This window comes from Salmo salar, chromosome 10 (assembly GCF_965601325.2).
Source record: "Salmo salar chromosome 10, fSalSal1, whole genome shotgun sequence".
In the NCBI taxonomy this organism is placed as follows: Eukaryota; Metazoa; Chordata; class Actinopteri; order Salmoniformes; family Salmonidae; genus Salmo; species Salmo salar.
This window is the reverse complement of record NC_138300.1, coordinates 16378819-16398179: the sequence shown is the minus strand read 5'-3', so window position 1 is coordinate 16398179 and position 19361 is coordinate 16378819.

Genomic DNA, 19361 nt, shown 5'->3' with positions numbered 1-19361 from the left:
CAGAAAATCTTGAAATGTTTAGAACCTTGCTGAAATGTAAAGAGCTGACACGATTCCTGGTCTACATCACTAAGATAACTATCTGATAAACACAATACATTTCTATTTGGACTCTATACAACATCCCATACTCCTGAACACACCCCAGGTTTCCAGGTTTGGTTCGTGAATGAAGGCCAGTGGTGCTTGGCTATGGACCACCATGATTGATGACCTAGCTCTCGAGAACCCAAGGGTGTATTCATTAGTCCAAACAGAACGTAACATTTTGTAACTAAAACAAGAGTTTCTATTAGGCCAATTCAGGTAGGTCCCCCTCTCCGTTTTGTTCCGTTTGCTTCCGTTTAAGAAATGTTGTGCAACAGAATCGGCTTAATGAATACGCCCCAAAGGTTCTCAGTTTATGGTATGGACCACAGCTGGCTCCATGTGAAGTGCAATCCCGACGCTCTGTCTAGACGCAAATACGCCTCACTTGAGATACAGTTTTGGAAACCTTTGGAACTTAACTTTAATATAAGCGAGAAATAATCTTTCAAATACAACAGATACATTTACTATGTGCAGTTTAGCAAGTTTAGCAAGAGTTGTTTTCACACACTGTCTCTGCTAACACATCCTCTAACCTTGTGCTTGCGTTTCCATTGGACCATTCCATTCCACATTTCCGGTGTTTCTCAAATTACAGCGAGGTGCAACTTTCCTAAACTGCGTACTGTATCTTTTGTATTTGAAAAATAATATATTGCTTACAGTGACGATTTTAGCATGTAAATCTTGGTGGTGCAAACTACATTTTAAAAAAAAAAGATGCATGCAGGCAAAGCCACTACACAACACAACACTAAACAATACATTCATTGCACTATAACAGTGACAAACGTTGCCCACAAAATGTTAGGGCATACATAAAGCTGTCCCAACAGCAGAGCTTTCTTTTCAGCACCATGGAGTGAATTCTTACCACTGCTACACCTGGATATCAGCGGAGCGAAACAGTTCATTCAGCCTCATTTACTGCCTTTTCAAAAAACATAGCTGATATGGCTGACATGCTTAAACAAATGTTTCTACTGACAATTGAGATGTATAAACTATGGCATGAGGGTATGACGAGCGGATAAGAGGCAATCCGTAATTTCAATTAAGACATTAATGAGCGAGCTAGGATGGACGTAATCAATATAACTATTTGTTCAGCACCTTTGAAATGTACAGTGACAGAATTCAGAACATGGGCCGTTCTTACAGTATTCTCCCTGTACACCAAGTCAGAACCGTAGGATAAATAAAGGAGGCATATAAGCAGACAATGAAAGCTCTTACACTATTCAATGATTACATTTCTCTAAAACAGACTATAGGCTACATGTGCACCCCCTTTATTAAGATGGCGCCGACCAATATGGCAGTTCTGCTTCTAGCTCCTAAGCAACTTTGCAGTATTTTGTTTTTTTGTGTGTTATTTCTTACATTATTAGCTAGAATTTTTTTTGTGTTATTACAAACAGCCGGAAACAACTTGTGGATATCAGAGCGGCGGTAACTCACCAGCATTACAACCAGGAATACGACTTTCCCAAATTGGATCATTTGTTCGTACCTCCTAGGGCAATTGAACTTATTCCAGAGGCTGCTCCAAAACACCGCCGGCGGAGGAGCGGTATTCAGAGTGGACTTCTAGTCTGACTCAGGAGGCGTGTACACCATCCACCGCTTCCGAGAATCTGATCACGACTCCATTTTGCTCCTCCCTTCCTATAGGCAGAAACTCAAACAGGAAGTACCTGTGCTAAGGTCTATTCAACGCTGGTCTAACCAATTGGAATCCATGCTTCAAGATTGTTTTGATCACGTGGACTGGGATATGTTCCGGGTAGCCTTTGACGTGAGTAAGACATTGAAGCGTGTTAACCCCCGCAAGGCTGCCGGCCTCCCTAGCCGCATCCTCAGATCATAAGCAGACCAGCTGGCTGGAGTGTTTACAGACATATTCAATCTCTCCATATCCCAGTCTGCTGTCCCCACTTGCTTCAAGATGTCCACCATTGTTCCTGTACCCAAGAAAGCAAAGGTAACTGAATTAAATGACTATCGCCCCACAGCACTCACTTCTGTCATCATGAAGTGCTTTGAGAGGCTAGTTAAGGATCATATCACCTCTACTTTACCTGACACCATAGACCCACTTCAATTTGCTTACCGCCCCAATAGATCCACAGACAATGCAAGCGCCATCGCACTGCACACTGCCTTATCCCATATGGACAAGAGGAATACCTGTAAGAATGCTGTTAATGTATTATAGCTTCGAATTCAACACCATAGTACCCTCCAAGCTCATCATTAAGCTCGGGGCCCTGGGTCTGGACCCCTCCCTGTGCAACTAGGTCCTGGACTTCCTGACTGATCGCCCCCACGTGGTGAAGGTAGAAAACAACACCTCCACTACGGTGATCCTGAACACAGGGGCCCCACAAAGGTGCGTGCTCAGCCACCTCCTGTACTCCCGGTTCACCCATGACTGTGTGGCCACGCACGCCTCCAACTCAATCATCAAGTTTACAAACAACACAACAGCAGTAGGCCTGATTAGCAACAATGACGAGACAGCCTACAGGGAGGAGGTGAGGGCCCTTGGAGAGTGGTGCCAGGAAAATAACCTCTCTCTCAATGTGAAAAAAACAAAGTAGCTGATCATGGACTTCAGGAAACAGCAGAGGGAGCACGCCCCTATCCATATCGACGGGACTGCAGTGGAGGAGGTTGAAGCATCAAGTTCCTCGGCGTACACATCACCGACGATCTGAAATGGTCCACCCACACAGACAGTGTGGTGAAGAAGGTGCAATAGCGCCTCTTCAACGTCAGGAGGCTGAAGAAATTTGGCTTGGCCCCTAAAACACTCACAAACTTTTACAGATGCACAATTGAGAGCATCCTGTCGGGCTGTATCACCGCCTGATATGGCAACTGCCCTGCCCGCTACTGCAGGGCTCTCCAGAAGGTGGTGTGGTCTGCACAACGCATCACCAGGGGCACACTACCTGCCCTTCAGGACACCTACAGCACCCGATGTCACAGGAAGGCCAAAAATATCATCAAGGACAACAACCACCCGAGCCACGGCCTGTTCACCCCGCTATCATCCAGAAGGCGAGGTCAGTACATGTGCATCAAAGCTGGGACCGAGAGACTGAAAAGCAGATTCTATCTCAAGGCCATCAGACTGTTAAATATCCATTAAATACCCATCGCTTCCACCCTGTTACGCAACCCTGCACCTTAGAGGCTGCTGCCATATATACATAGACTTGGAATCACTGGCTACTTTAATAATGGAACACTAGTCACTTTAATAATGTTTAAATAATGTTTACATACTGCTTTACTCATCTCATATGTATATACTGTATTCTATTGTACTGTATTTTATTTAATGCCACTCCGACATTACTCAATCTAATATTTATATATTTCTTAATTCCATTCTTTTACTTTTAGATTTGTGTGTATTGTTGTGAATTGTTAGATACTACTGGACTGTTGGACCTAGGTGTCACAAGCGTCGTTGTAAGTAGACCAAAATGCAGCAGGTATATTTATCATCTTCTTTTCTTCAAGGAAAAACAAAACACTTCCACAAAACAAACGATGAAAACAGTCCCGTAAGGTGCTCAGACTAAACAGGAAACAACCACCCACAAACACAAGTGAAAACACACACAACTAAATATGGCCTCCAATCAGAGATAACAACAAACAGCTGCCTCTGATTGGAGGTCATTGACAAAACTAACATAGACATAGAAAAACTAGATAAACCCCATAGAAATAGAAAACATAGAACATAAACCAAAAACCCCAAAGCACACTAAACAAACACCCCCTGCCACGCCCTGACCAAACTACAATAACAAACAACCCCTTTTACTGGTCAGGACGTGACATAGACAGAGCATTTGGGCAGCATAGGAATAGACATTATAATGTTTAATATTACTGTCTGTAGAATGGGCTACTGATGGCCATGGATGGTTAAGTAAACAACCCCTTATCCCTGACTCCTGACAGTCACACTAACTTCTGACTTCTGACACAACAATGTCCAGACACATTTTCTAGGATCAAAGTTCTGGAACCAATGTTCTAGTGTCGGATAGGGTTATGAATACAGTTTTTACATAAATAATTCAAAAGAAAACAGTAAAGTAAAATGTTTCCCAAAAGACCACCATCACAATGTTGTGTATAATTGCGGGCTATTCTTTGGGGGCTGAAGTCAGTTATTTAATTTTTTTGTACTTCTTTTTTTATTCGATGTCAGTGCTCCAGTCTGCCCACACTAGTCGCCGCTCAACTCCATCGTAAATCGTGGAGTTGAGTTTAATCGCCTATCCATCCCTATATCTAAACTAAAAAGCCCAAAAAGCCAAAAACAACTGGGTCTAAACGTGGTCATGGGCATGTGTCACGTCCTGACCATAGTAAGTTGTTATTTTCTATGGTAGAGTAGGTCAGGGCGTGACAGGGGGTGTTTGTCCATTTTTGTATTTCTATGTTTAGTTTCTAGTTTTGTATTTCTAGGTTGGTTTTTGTTTGGCATGACCTCCAATTAGAGGCAGCTGGTTGTCGTTGTCTCTAATTGGAGGTCATATTTAAGTTGATGTTTGTCCCACTTGTGCTTTGTGGGTGATTATCTTTTGAGAAGTGTGTTTTCCTCTCTGCGTCACGGTTTGTTGTTTTTGTATTTGGTGTTTTGCAACGTTTCACAATAAATATAAGTATGTGGAACCACACCCATGCTGCGCGTTGGTCCGATCATTTAAACAGCCGTGACAGCATGAGACATGGTAGTGGCAAAACAAATCTGTTTAGACTTTCTGACGACTTGTTATATTCCCACAAACCAAGCACTTCACACAATGCACGTTGTATCGGTAGTAGGCTATAACTACACAGTAATAGAAAAAGCAGCTGGTCATATAAAAACAACTGTTGAGACCAAATGCTCATGAAGAGCGAATAGTCTACTAAACATAAGCTAAATGTGTGCATAATGATTTCAGTTTAGAACACTGAACGCACATCTTGCTGCTGCGGATCTCACATGTTCATCAACAACAGTAGGCTAGGCCTACTCTTTGCTTTAGAGGCGAATATCGTTTATTTTCTTTATCACAAAACATATTTATTTTAGGCTATTTACGTGGATTAACTTGTGTATTGAGCTGCTTGAAAGTTAAACACTTGTTCTCTGTTCAAGGAGGGTCTTAGGGTGCCTGGCCCGCCCTACCTTGCCTGTCCAATATTCGTTTTTTTACTTCACAGAAACTTGCGCCGACAGAAAGACATCAATCTCAGATAAAGCATCCAATCGAGCGAAACAGCACCCCTCTCTCTCTCTCAGTATATGTAGACCATGTATCTGATTCTGTCTGGCCCAAAAGAGTATGGCATGTCATACTATTTCTGTCCAGACAGCATCAGATGCATGGGCTACATTTAGTAAGACAGAGGGGTGCTGTTTCACTCACTGGGATGCTTTCTCCAGTGAGAGAGTTTCAGAAGAGAGGAAGAGACGAAGCGAGAGGGTTCTCGCCAAAATTTGTCCAGAATAAGCCCAATGCTTTTCTATGGGCATAATATGCAGACCTAAACTTTTTGCCTGCCTTCCCGCCTTTTGGACAACGACTCGGAAACATGAGCATTTTGGCATTATATACATATCTCTGGTTTCAGACTTGTGAATTGGAAAGGAAAGTTGTCGGGTGTAGTGCACTGATAGGATAATATCTTCCCCTAAAGTAAACTGATGTTTTGCCAAAATTATGTAATTACTACTGTCTAAAGAAAAACATTCAAAATACTTCACCAGAGTGTCACGTCCTGACCAGTATAAGGGTTATTTGTTAGTGTAGTTTGGTCAGGACGTGGCAGAGGGTATTTGTTTTATGTGGTTCGGGGTGGTGGTTTATTTAGTAGGGCGTTTGATTTATTATTTCCGGGTTTTTGGGTAATGTTCTATGTTTGTATTTCTATGTGGTCTCTGGTCTTTTGTATTTCTATGTCTGGTTTATTGGGGTTGGACTCTCAATTGGAGGCAGGTGTTTTCTCGTTGCCTCTGATTGGGAGTCCTATATATGGGTATGTGTTTGGTTTAGTGTTTGTGGGAGATTGTTTCTTGTTTTGCGTGTGTGAGCCTGACAAGACTGTTTTGTTGTTCGTGAGTTCTTCTTTTGTTATTTTGGTGTTTTCTTGGTTTAAATAAATACAAGATGAGCATCCACATTCCTGCTGTGTTTTGGTCCTCCATTCCAGACGACAACCGTTACACAGAGAGCATGACTTAGCTACAGAGGATCATTAGCTTGTTTTAAAAAATGTTTTGCTGTGGATTGTTTCAAATCACAAGTGTGTAAGCCTATGCTTATTTGGGAATCCCGCAATTTGGGCAGCATGAATAGCAATATGTCTAGCTGATTGAGTTGTAGCTGTCAGTGAAAAGATAATGATAATATGAAGATAACGTGTCCTGAAAATAATATAAAATGTTGCCACAAGAAGGTAACCGGTGTGTGGCGAAGGTATGGCTTGTCTCTCTCCAGAATGCATGCACTCAGTTTTCCAGAATGCGCTCAGTGGTCTGCCGACCTTTGCGCATTCATTGTTTCATTATGTGAATAGTTTTTTAAAATAAATTCCCCATTACATACATGTATGTTACCAGTAGGCCTAGTAAATATACATAGCGTTAATCCACCTTCATTTGGTTACATACATTTTCTGTTAATTCATGTATTAATCATATAGTAATTTACCGTTTTCATTCTCGGAGTGGAAACATTGTTTGCAAAGTTCACAGTCTGTTACACTTGTGAGAAACAAGTTCATGTAGGAAAGTGCCCATTTGGCAATGTCTGATTTCTGATTGTCTTAACTCACCACGTCAACCGCTAATAAGCTGAGCTTCTCAGTACATTTTTTCTTCACCTTGCACAGTAAGTCAATGAAGTCTGTTTTTTTAACATCCATTGTGAATTATTGGAGATAAAATTATTGTAAAAATCTTTCCGACAGTCCCGGCCTCGATAATGATCTGATGATCCCATATATCCTGTGAAAATGTCACAAAAAAAACCTCTGTCTGTCCCAAGCAAGCTGAGGTCAACCTACCCCCGCCCCCTTCCCCATCTCGTACTTCTGAGTGGGAGACCTTCCCAGGCAGTAGCCTGCCTAGCTCTCAAACTAGAATCAGGGCGCCCACTCTGACAAGGTTAATGGACCCACAGTCCCACATGATATCATTGACGTGACGTGCAAATGAGCGATAGAAAACCGATTGCGCAAATGTCACCATTCCACATTTTTCCCCCGGCAAGATGCCTCCCTGGGCGGCTGCCCATGTCGCCTATACCTAAATCCGCCACTGCTTTCGGTGATGGCTTTATGGGATAGTTAGCAACTTGTAAAAATTACCCATTCCTATAAGTGAATACTATTTTAATAGTAACGTTAAATAATACGCATTGGCAGCTAGGCCAATTATATTATATGACTGTTGCCTCCTATTGAAGTTTATTATGATGGTAATGACGTTTGTTTTTGATGATCATTATTAGGTGGAGATCGCTAGCTACAATGGTATCTTCAACCTAGCCTAGCTAGCGAGCTAGCTGATCTGCAGTGCAAGCTAGCCTGACTTACTATAAAGTTCGAGAAACGTAAAAAAGTAACTGTCCCCCTATCTCTCTCTACACCACACCCCAGTTTTTGAATGTACGGTCGTAAAGCTCTCCTCCATTGAGCTATGAGAACATAACCTACAAACCTCTTTGTTTCCTTAGAGTTGCCTATTTTCCTTACAGAGCCATGTACAGGAAAATGCAGTCTTTATTCAATATTGGAACCCAATCATTTAATTTGAAAAACTCCTTGTCCTATGTGATTAAGCTGACTCTATGTGAACCATTACTAACTACAGAACTCCGCAAGCTTTTTTGACCGTTAGGATTTGGGTTAAGTATTGTGTACTGGGATTTTAATCAGCCATTTATCATCACATAACAAGTTTCAGTTCAGTATAGTTGAGAACATACACAGTAGTAAATCAATTACGGGATAGCTGGTTTCTTATTGAAGACTTTACTGTTAAATAGAGAGCATCAACAATTTGCCCTTAAGAAGAGTTCCAATATACTGATGTTGTAGTCTATATATTTTTTCTCCCTCTCAACAGATGTGTTGGCACTCTGAATAAGACACTCAAGGACAGCATCTCTGAGCTGTGTTGTTGCCATATTATCTTCTCAGTAAAAATGTTACATGCATTAAATATCAGTTCACTTCCCAGGGGTTTTAGCAAAAAGCTATTAAACACTTGACAGAAAGCCCCTGAAACTTCAACTCATCAGTAACCCTCAGTGGTCAAGTAGAACAGAGAAAAGAGAGAAAAGGTGAAAGTATGTCTTTATTTCTGAAATATTTTTGATTTCAGATATTTTTGTGGGCCATATCCAATCAAACCTGGTAAGAGGCCATTTGGATTCTTCATTTACACAACAAACAATGTGAAAGGGAAAAGAGCTCTGAATATATCAACTCAAAGGACCGGCCACTATAAAAAAATATATTTTACAGAATCTGCAGAATCTAAATAAAGACAAATCTATGGTAATATATTTTGATGAAACCCTGGATGCAAAGGCAGACAGATCTTTTCTCTCAAGTAATTAACATATTTCAGAGACAAAAGCCTAACAGGTCAACATGATCTCACCAACAAGTTGAATTGTAACATTTTAATGAGGTGAAGGAGATGAGGGAAAAGCAGACAGAATGTGAATTTTAAAAAAAAGGGAATTGGTGCATAAGGAGACATTGATCAACATGTCTATTACTTTACTGGTAAATGGTCACGGTCACCTCAATTATATAGGTTACTTTTAGCCATAAGTGTTGTTCATCCCAAGACTAACCATGGAGAACTCTAAAATCCTGTATTGCTGGTTAAGGTCTCGTACGTTATCATTTCATGGTAAGGTCCTGTTGTATTCGGCACACGTGACAAATAAAATTGGATTTGATTGATTTGAGAGTGTCAAGGTTGTCCTCTCATTTACCCCAGCTGTTCTATTTTGATGCTACCTACCCACATGTGCTTGTGCAAAGGGATACATTTTGGGCTGCCTTCTAGAACCAGTTAGTGAAGCTTATACACTAGACCAGGGGTCTTCAAACCTCTCCTCAGGGACCCCCAGCCGTTACATGTATTTGAACTATTCCACAGCTAACATACCTAATTCAACTTGTCAACGAATCAAGACCAACTGGAATGCTTTTCCAACAGTCTTGAAGGACTTCCCACATGTTCCCACTGCTTTTCCTTCCCTCTGCGGTCCAACTCATCCCAAACCATCTCAATTGGGTTGAGGTCAGGTGATTAGTGAGGCCAGGTCATTTGATGCAGCACTCCATCACTCTCCTTCTTGATCAAATAGCCCTACACAGCCTGGAGGTGTGTTTTGGGTCATTGTCCTGTAGAAAAACAAATGATAGTCCCACTAAGCGCAAACCAGATGGGATGGCGTATCGCTGTGGTAGCCATGCTGGTTAAGTGTGCCTTGAATTCTAAATAAATCACAGTGTCACCAGCAAAGCACCCACACACCATCAAATCAAATCAAATCAAATCACATTTATTTATATAGCCCTTCGTACATCAGCTGATATTCTCAAAGTGCTGTACAGAAACCCAGCCTAAAACCCCAAACAGCAAGCAAGGCATGTGAAAGAAGCACGGTGGCTAGGAAAAACTCCCTAGGAAAAACTCCCTAGAAAGGCCAAAAACCTAGGAAGAAACCTAGAGAGGAACCAGGCTATGAGGGGTGGCCAGTCCTCTTCTGGCTGTGCAGGGTGGATATTATAACAGAACATGGTCAAAATGTTAAAATGTTAAAATGTTCATAAATGACCAGCATGGTCAAATAATAATAATCATAGTAGTTGTCGAGGGTGCAACAAGCACGTCCGGTGAACAGGTCAGGGTTCCATAGCCGCAGGCAGAACAGTTGAAACTGGAGCAGCAGCACGGCCAGGTGGACTGGGGACAGCAAGGAGTCATCATACCAGGTAGTCCTGAGGCATGGTCCTAGGGCTCAGGTCCTCCGAGAGAAAGACAGAAAGAGAGAAAGAGAGAATTAGAGAGAGCATATTTAAATACACACAGGACACCGGATAAGACAAGAGAAATACTCCAGATGTAACAGACTGACCCTAGCCCCCCGACACATAAACTACTGCAGCATAAATACTGGAGGCTGAGACAGGAGGGATCAGAAGACACTGTGGCCCCATCCGATGATACCCCCGGACAGGGCCAAACAGGCAGGATATAACCCCACCCACTTTGCCAAAGCACAGCCCCCACACCACTAGAGGGATGTCTCCAGCCACCAACTTACCGTCCTAAGACAAGGCCGAGTATAGCCCACAACGATCTCCGCCATGGCACAACCCAAGGGGGGGGCGCCAACCCAGACAGGAAGACCACGTCAGTGACTCAACCCACTCAAGTGACGCACCCCTCCCATGGACGGCATGGAAGAACACCAGTAGGCCAGTGACTCAGCCCCTGTAAAAGGGTTAGAGGCAGAGAATCCCAGTGGAAAGAGGGGAACCGGCAAGGCAGAGACAGCAAGGGCGGTTCGTTGCTCCAGCCTTTCCGTTCACCTTCACACTCCTGGGCCAGACTATACTTAATCATAGGACCTACTGAAGAGATAAGTCTTCAGTAAAGACTTAAAGGTTGAGACTGAGTCTGCGTCTCTCACATTGGTAGGCAGACCATTCCATAAGAATGGAGCTCTATAGGAGAAAGCCCTACCTCCAGCCGTTTGCTTAGAAATTCTAGGGACAATTAGGAGGCCTGCGTCTTGTGACCGTAGCGTACGTGTAGGTATGTACGGCAGGACCAAATCGGAAAGATAGGTAGGAGCAAGCCCATGTAATGCTTTGTAGGTTAGCAGTAAAACCTTGAAATCAGCCCTTGCCTTAACAGGAAGCCAGTGTAGGGAGGCTAGCACTGGAGTAATATGATCAAATTTTTTGGTTCTAGTCAGGATTCTAGCAGCCGTATTTAGCACTAACTGAAGTTTATTTAGTGCTTTATCCGGGTAGCCGGAAAGTAGAGCATTGCAGTAGTCCAGCCTAGAAGTAACAAAAGCATGGATTAATTTTTTTGCGTCATTTTTGGACAGAAAATTTCTGATTTTTGCAATGTTACGTAGATGGAAAAAAGCTGTCCTTGAAACAGTCTTGATATGTTCTTCAAAAGAGAGATCAGGGTCCAGAGTAACGCCGAGGTCCTTCACAGTTTTATTTGAGACGACTGTACAACCATCCAGATTAATTGTCAGATTCAACAGAAGATCTCTTTGTTTCTTGGGACCTAGAACAAGCATCTCTGTTTTGTCCGAGTTAAAAAGTAGAAAGTTTGCAGCCATCCACTTCTTTATGTCTGAAACACAGGCTTCTAGCGAGGGCAATTTTGGGGCTTCACCATGTTTCATTGAAATGTACAGCTGTGTGTCGTCTGCATAGCAGTGAAATTTAACACTATGTTTTCGAATGACATCCCCAAGAGGTAAAATATATAGTGAAAACAATAGTGGTCCTAAAACGGAACCTTGAGGAACACCGAAATTTACAATTGATTTGTCAGAGGACAAACCATTCACAGAGACAAACTGATATCTTTCCGACAGATAAGATCTAAACCAGGCCAGAACTTGTCCATGTAGACCATCACACCTCCTCCATGCTTCACGGTGGGAACCACTCATGCAGAGATAATCCGTTCACCTACTCTGCGTCTCAAAGACATGGCGGTTGGAACCAAAAATCTCAAATTTTGACTCATCAGACCAAAGGACAGATTTCCACCGGTCTAATGTCCATTGCTTGTGTTTCTTAGCCCAAGCAAGTCTCTTCTTTTTGGTGTCCTTTAGTGGTTTCTTTGCAGCAATTTGACCATGAAGGCCTGATTCACACAGTCTCCTCTGAACAGTTGATGTTGAGATGTGTCTGTTACTTGAACTCCACTCATCTACCGCAGGAGCCACGGTCTGGCCCAGGGTCCACAGGGTCAGGGCCGGCTGGAAACCTAACACACTGGAAGGGGGTCAACCCAGTGGAGGAGTGACAGAGAGTTCTGGGCATACTTTGCCCAAGGAAGAAAACATGCCCACTCACCCTGACGGTCTTGACAGTGACTCCTCAGGAACCTCCGCAGCTCCTGATTCATCCTCTCCACCTGCCCATTAGACTGAAGCCAATAACCTGATGTGAGGCTAACCGTGACCCAAGCTTCTCCAAGAAGGCCCTCAATACTCGGGATGTGAATTGGGGGCCACGGTCCGAGACAATGTCCTCCGGGAGGCCATAATGCCAGAAGACCTGCTGGAAGAGTGCCTCAGCGACCTGGAGAGCAGTGGGAAGACCAGGAAGAGGGATTAAACCACATGACTTGGAGAATCCATCCACTACCACCAGATTGGTGGTGAAACCATCAGAAGGGGGAAGATCAGTAACAAAGTCAATGGATAGATGGGACCAAGGTCGAAGAGGCACGGGAAGTGGCAGGAGCTTCCCTGCTGGAGCATTCCGGGGGGGGGGGGGGGGGCTTGGTTTGAGCACACACGGAACAGGAGTAGACAGGCATCGTAACATCCTGCACCAAGGTGGGCCACCAGTATTTTTGATGGAATGGATGGTGCGAGAAATACCTGGATGTCCAGCGACGTCAGCCGTGTGTGCCCAGGTCAGCAGCCAATCTCTTATGCCTGTGGGAATGTAGATGTGCGCAGGAAGACAATTCCGGGGTGCTGGCTCCCTGTAGAGCCTGGCGGATGTCCACATCTATGTCCCAAACCACTGGACCCACAACTCGGGAGGATGGGATTATGTGTGCCTTCTTGACAGGAGCCTCTCCCGAATCGTAGACATGGGACAGGGCATCGGTCTTGATGTTCTTAGAACCTGGGCGATAGGTCAGCGTGAAGTCGAACCTGGTGAAGAGGGCCTACCTGGCTTGGCGCGGATTCAGTCTCCTCACTGTCTGTATATACTCAAGGTTCCGATGGTTGGTGAGGATAACGAATGGTTCGTTGGCACCCTCCTGCCAGTGTCTCCACTCCTCTAATCCCAACTTCACCGCCAAGAGCTCCCGATCGCCGACGTCTTAATTCCTCTCTGTGGGGATAGTTTCTTGGAGAAGAAATTACAAGGATACAATTTGAGTGGGTCCCCCTGTCTTTGTGACAAAACTGCCCCCACACCCACCTCTGATGTGTCTACCTCAACCAAGAAAGGTAGCATGGGATCTGGGTGTTTTAGTAAGGGGCGGAGGTGAAACACCCCTTGAGGAGACGAAAGGCCTCGTCGGTTGCTGGAGACCAAACCAACTTACGAGGCCCACCCTTGAGGAGGGAGGTGAGAGGGGCGGTGTCAGCACTAAAGTTCCTGATGAGGCAGCGGTAAAAGTTGGCAAACCCCAAAAACCGCTGTAACCCCTTGATAGTGGTTGGGACTGGACATGACCTTACCACATCTACCTTCTTGTCCTTCATCCTCACTCCCTGCAGGCTGATTTGGTAGCCCAAGAAGGATACAGTCCACTGGTGGAATTGGTACTTCTCTGCCTTGAGGAACAGGTGGTTAGCCAAGAGGCGTTCCAGGGCTGCTCGAATGTGAGTGATGTGATCCTCCAGGTTGGTCGAGAAGATCCGGATGTCATCAATGTACACAATCACCTGATGTCCAAGCATGTCCAGGAACACTTCGTTGACGAATGCCTGGAACACTGATGGAGCATTGGCTAAGCCAAAGGGCATAACCAAATACTCGTAGTGACCAGACATTGTGCTGAACGCCATCTTCCGCTCATCACTCTCCTGGATGCGAATGAGATTGTAGGCACTCCACAGGTCCAATTTGGTGAAGAACCGGGCCCCACGGAGCTGCTTGATGGCTGACGGCACCAGCGGGAGAGGGTACCGATAATGACATCACCACGAAGTAAGTCCACAGTAATCGATACAAGGGCGTATTCCTCCCTCCTTCTTGGCCATGAAGAAGAAACCAGCCGATGCAGGGGAACATGGACCTGTGGATGAAACCCTGTTGGAGTGCCTCTTGAATTTAGTCCTCCATGGCCTGGGTCTCAGCCACTGACAGAGGGTAGATGCATCTGCGCTGAGGTGTAACACCGGAAAACAGGTCAACGGCACAGTCCCAGGGGCGATGAGGAGGGAGACAGGCAGCACGGGTCTTGGAGAATACCTCCCTTAGATCCTGATATTCCTCCGGGATGTTGGGCTGGAGGGCAACCACAGGACTCTCAACCGACGTGGAATCACAGGGGACAGGAAAGCAGGTCTTCCGGCATTCAGGTGACCAGTCGGTGATTCTCATATTCGACCATGAGATGGTAGGGTTATGGCACTGAAGCCAAGGTAGGCCGAGGATGATCTTGTGAATTGGTGATGAAGAAGGGGATGTTTTCTTGATGATTGGGCTCCACGGTGAAGGGGAGTGGTTGGGTGAAGTGAGAGATTGTTCCGGATCCTTGAGGCCGACAGTCGAGACATTGAAAAAAAAGAAGAGGAGAGCGGGTAGGTAGTAATATTGAGAGAGGAGGCAAGGGTCTGATCCATAAAGTTCCCTGCGGCGCCGGAATCTTCTAAAGCTGTAGACAGGGCATGAGGGACAGTCAACCAGAGTGATGGGTACTAAAAATAGTCTAACAGGAAGAGCAGTAGATGGAGTACTCACTCCTGGTTCAGGGGATGTAACATCACGTGACCGTCCCTCTGCTCTAGTGGATCCCAGATTCTGAAGAAATTCTGAAGCCCTCCAGCACAGACAGAGCCCCAGCTGCGTCGTTCCGCCGTGGAAAGGCATGCGAACCCTACCTCCAAGGGTTCAGGCTCTGATCCCGAACACTCGCCGAAGGGAGAGAAGCGATGTAGAGGCTGACGCTCCCGGAGAAGGTTACCCAGACGGCTGGCCATTGCAATGAGTGCGTCCAGGGTGAGGTTGTCATCTTGGCAGACCAGTTCCATCTGGACCTCCTCGCGCAGACCTCTTTTAAATAACATGCTGAGTGCCGACTCATTCCACTGGAAGTTGCTACTGTCCGGAAGGTAAGTGCATACTCAGCAGCCGTCTGATTCCCCTGCTGGAGCTGAAGCTCATTTCCCTCTCTGCCCTCCACAGGACGATTGAAAATACATTTGAACAGAGCCATGAACCCCTCATAAGACTCAAGCTCCTCTCCTCTCTCCCATTCGGCCAGAGCCTATTCCAATGCCCGCCCAGTCAGCAGAGAAATAACCGTGGCAACCTTAGACCTCTCGGTGGTGGGAGCTCCCATCTGATGTGCAAAATAGAGGGAGCACTGATGGAGGAAGCCACGGCATTTGGATGGTGTCCCGTCATATTTCTCCGGGAAGGATGGACGGGCATCTCTGACCTGAGTGGGTTGCTGAATTGGCTGGTGTGCTGACTCGTTGGGTAGACTGGCTCTAGAATATCTGGGAGACGTCCAGTTGTCCTGCTGCTTCCATATTTTGAGTTGGTATTCTGTAATGATGATGAGCAACTGAGTCAGAAGCAGGTGCAACATTTAAAAAAAAAAAAAAAAAAAACAAGAACACGACACTAACATAAGGCAGACCGCCTATACACAAGAACAATACCAACTGGTGAGTGAACCTGGGAGAGTGACATATAAAGGGGAGGAAACAATGATTCACAGGTGCGCGTAATGATCAGTGCCAGGTGTGCGTAAGGATGAATCCCAAGACCGGTGGTTAGTTCTCTGGCGATGTCATACGTCGGAGGGGAGGAGCAGGAACAGACGTGACACCAAACTTTTGACTGGTACTATATATGTGATGAGATGTATAGACAATATGGACAGTATATGGATAGAATATGTAGTATATCTGAAGAATAGTATACGGTATGTACAGCAATAGTTAAGTAGGATAGGCCTTGACTAGAACACAGTATTTACATATGAAGTGGGTAAAACAGTATGCAAACATTATTAAAGTGACCAGTGCTCCATGACTATGTACATAAGGCAGCAGCCTCTAAGGTGCATGGTAGAGTAACCGGGTGGTAGCCGGCAAGTGACAGTGACTATTGTAAGTTCAGGGCAGGGTACTGGGTGGAGGCCGGCTAGTGGTAACTATTTAACAGTCTGATAGCCTAGAGATAAAATCTGTTTTTCAGTCTCTCAAATCAAATCGAATCAAATTGTATTGGTCACATACACATGGTTAGCAGATGTTAATGCAAGTGTAGCGAAATGCTTGTGCTTCTAGTTCCGACTATGCAGTAATATCTATCAAGTAATCTAACAAATTCACAACAACTACCTTATCCACACAAATACACACAAATGTAAAGGGATGAATAGAATATGTACATATAAATATATGGATGAGTGATGGAGTGCGGCATAGGCAAGATATAGTAGATGGTATAGAATACAGTAAATACATATGAGATGAGTAATGAAGGATATGTAAACATTATTAAAGTGGCGTTATTTAAAGTGACTAGTGATACCTTTTATTACGTCCATTTATTTAAGTGGCCAGAGATTTGAGTCTGTATGTTGGCAGCAGCCTCTCTATGTTAGTGATGGCTGTTTAACAGTCTGATGGCTTTGAGATAGAAGCTGTTTTTCAGTCTCTCCCAGCTTTGATGCACCTGTACTGACATTGCCTTCTGGACGATAGCGGGGTGAACAGGCAGTGGCTCAGGTGTTTGTTGTCCTTGATGATCTTTTTGGCCTTCCTGTGACATCGGGTGCTGTAGGTGTCCTGGAGGGCAGGTAGTTTGCCCCCGGTGATGCGTTGTGCACCACCCTCTGGAGAGCCTTGCGGTTGAGACAAGATGCTCTCGATTGTGCATCTGTAAAAGTTTGTGAGTGTTTTAGATAACAAGCCAAATTTCTTCAGCCTCCTGAGGTTGAAGAGGCGCTGTTGCGCCTTCATCACCACGCTGTCTGTGTGGGTGGACCATTTCAGTTTGTCAGTGATGTGTACGCCGAGGAACTTAAATCTTTCCACCTTCTCCATTACTGTCCCGTCGATGTGGATGGGGGGGGGGGGGTGCTCCCTCTGCTGTTTCCTGTAGTCCACGATCATGTCCTTTGTTTTGTTGACGTTGAGTGAGAGGTTATTTTCCTGACACCACACTCTGAGGGCCCTCACCTCCTCCCTGTAGGCTGTCTCGTTGTTGTTGGTAATCAGGCCTACCACTGTAGTGTCGTCTGCAAACTTGATGATTGAGTTTGTAGCGTGCATTGCCACACAGTCATGGGTGAACAGGGAGTATAGGAGAGGGCTGAGAACGCACCCTTGTGGGGCCCCAGTGTTGAGGATCAGCGGGGTGGAGATGTTGTTTCCTACCTTCACCCCCTGGGGGCTGCCCGTCAGAAAGTCCAGGACCCACTTGCACAGGGCGGAGTTGAGACCCAGGGTCTCGAGCTTAATGATGAGTTTGGAGGGTACTATGGTGTTAAATGCTGAGAGTTAGTCAATGAACTGCATTTTTACATAGGTATTCCTCTTGTCCAGATGGGATAGGGCAGTGTGCAGTGGGATGGCGATTGCATCGTCAGTGGACCTATTGGGGCGGTAGGGTGGAGGTGATATGATCCTTGACTAGTCTCGCAAAGCACTTCATGATGACAGAAGTGAGTGCGATAGTCATTTTGTTCAGTTACCTTGGCTTTCTTGGGAACAGGAACAATGGTGGCCATCTTGAAGCATGTGGGGCCAACAGACTGTGATAGGGATTGGTTGAATATGTCCGTAAACACACCAGCCAGCTGGTCTTCGCATGCTCTGAGGACACGGCTGGGGATGCCGTCTGGGACCGGCAGCCTTGCGAGGGTTAACATGTTTAAAAGTTTTACTCGCGTTGGCAAGGGAGAAAGAGAGCCCAAAGGCTTTGGTAGAGGGCCGTGTCAGTGGCACTGTATTGTCCTCAAAGCGAGCAAAGAACTTGTTTAATTTGTCTGGGAGCGAGACGATGATGTCCGCAAAGGGCTGGTATTCTTTTCATAATCCATGAATGACTGTAGACCCTGTCACATACGTCTCGTGTTTGAGCCGTTGAATTGCGACTCTACTTTGTCTCTATACTGACGCTTTGCTTGATTGATTGGCTTGCGGAGGGAATAGCTGGACTGTTTCTGTTCGGTCATGTTTCCGGTCGCCTTGCCATGATTAAAAGCGGTGGTTCGCGCTTTCAGTTTTGCGTGAATGCTGCCATTAATCCACGGTTTCTGGTTAGGGAAGGTTTTAATAGTCACAGCGGGTACGACATCTCCGATGCACTTGCTAATAAACTCGCTCAACGAGTCAGCGTATACATCAATGTTGTTGTATGAGGCTATCCGGATCATATCCCAGTCCACGTGATCGAAGCAATCTTGAAGTGTGGAATCCGATTGGTCTGACCAGCATTGTATTGACCTGAGCACGGGCGTTTCCTGTTTTAGTTTCTGTCTATAAGCTGGGAGCAACAAAATGGATTCATGGTCAGATTTGCCGAAGGCAGGGCGCGGGAGGGCTTTGTATGCATTGCGGAAGTTCGAGTAGCAATGATCCAGAATTCTGCCAGCTCATGTTGCACATTCGATTTGCTGATAGAATTTAGGGAGTATTGATCTTAGGTTAGCTTTGTTAAAATCCCCAGCTACAATAAATGCAGCCTCAGGATGTATGGTTTCCAGTTAACATAGAGTCCAGTGAAGTTCTTTCAGGGCCAACGAGGTATCTGCTTGGGGGGGATATACACGGCTGTGACTATAATCGAAGAGAATTCTCTTGGAAGATAATGCGGTCGGCATTTGATTGTAAGGAATTCTAGGTCAGGTGAACAAAAAGACTTGAGTTCCTGTATGTTGTTGTGATTACACCATGAGTCATTAATCATAAGGCATACATCCAACCCTTCTTCTTACCAGAGAGATGTGTGTTTCTGTCGGCGCGATGCGTGAAGAAACCAGGTGGCTGTATCGACTCTGATAAAGTATCCCGAGTGAGCCACGTTTCCGTGAATTTTACAATCTCTGATGTCTCTCTTGAAGGCAACTCGTGCCCTAATTTTGTCCACCTTGTTATCTAGAGATTGGACATTGGCGAGTAATATGCTAGAAAGCGGTGGATGGTGTGCTCGCCTTCTGTGTCTGACCAGTAGACCGCTCCGTCTGCCTCTCCTGCCGCGACCGCGTTGTTTTGAGTCGGCCTCTGGGATAAGATTGTATGTCCAGGGTG